A 499-nucleotide genomic window follows, 5' to 3' on the forward strand; every position below is an offset into this window, starting at 1 on the left:
TCACAAGTTTAAAACAAACTCAGCAGAGTCAATACAATAAAACTGTAATTTTTATATTTTGCATTTAATCTCCCAGTAAAAACTCAAGCTCAAACAGCAACAAGTAGCAAGAGCATCATGCCCCTGACTGAAGTTGTGTCAAGGTTCAGTCCTGTTCAGACTACCAATAAAACCAAAAAACTCGTACTCTCCCTCCCAAAGCCCTTTGAGGTCTCATGGACTACCATTAAAACCAAAAAACTTACAATCTCCCTCTCAAAGCCCTTTTAGGCCTCACTGACTACCATTAAAACCAGAAAACTCACACTCTCCCTCCCAAAGCCTTTTTAGGCCTCACTGACTACCATTAAAACCAGAAAACTCACACTCTCCCTCCCAAAGCCCTTTTAGGCCTCACTGACTACCATTAAAACCAGAAAACTCACACTCTCCCTCCCAAAGCCCTTTTAGGCCTCACTGACTACCATTAAAACCAAAAAACTAACACTTTCCCTCCTAA

This window comes from Cheilinus undulatus, linkage group 22 (assembly GCF_018320785.1).
Source record: "Cheilinus undulatus linkage group 22, ASM1832078v1, whole genome shotgun sequence".
Taxonomy (NCBI): Eukaryota; Metazoa; Chordata; class Actinopteri; order Labriformes; family Labridae; genus Cheilinus; species Cheilinus undulatus.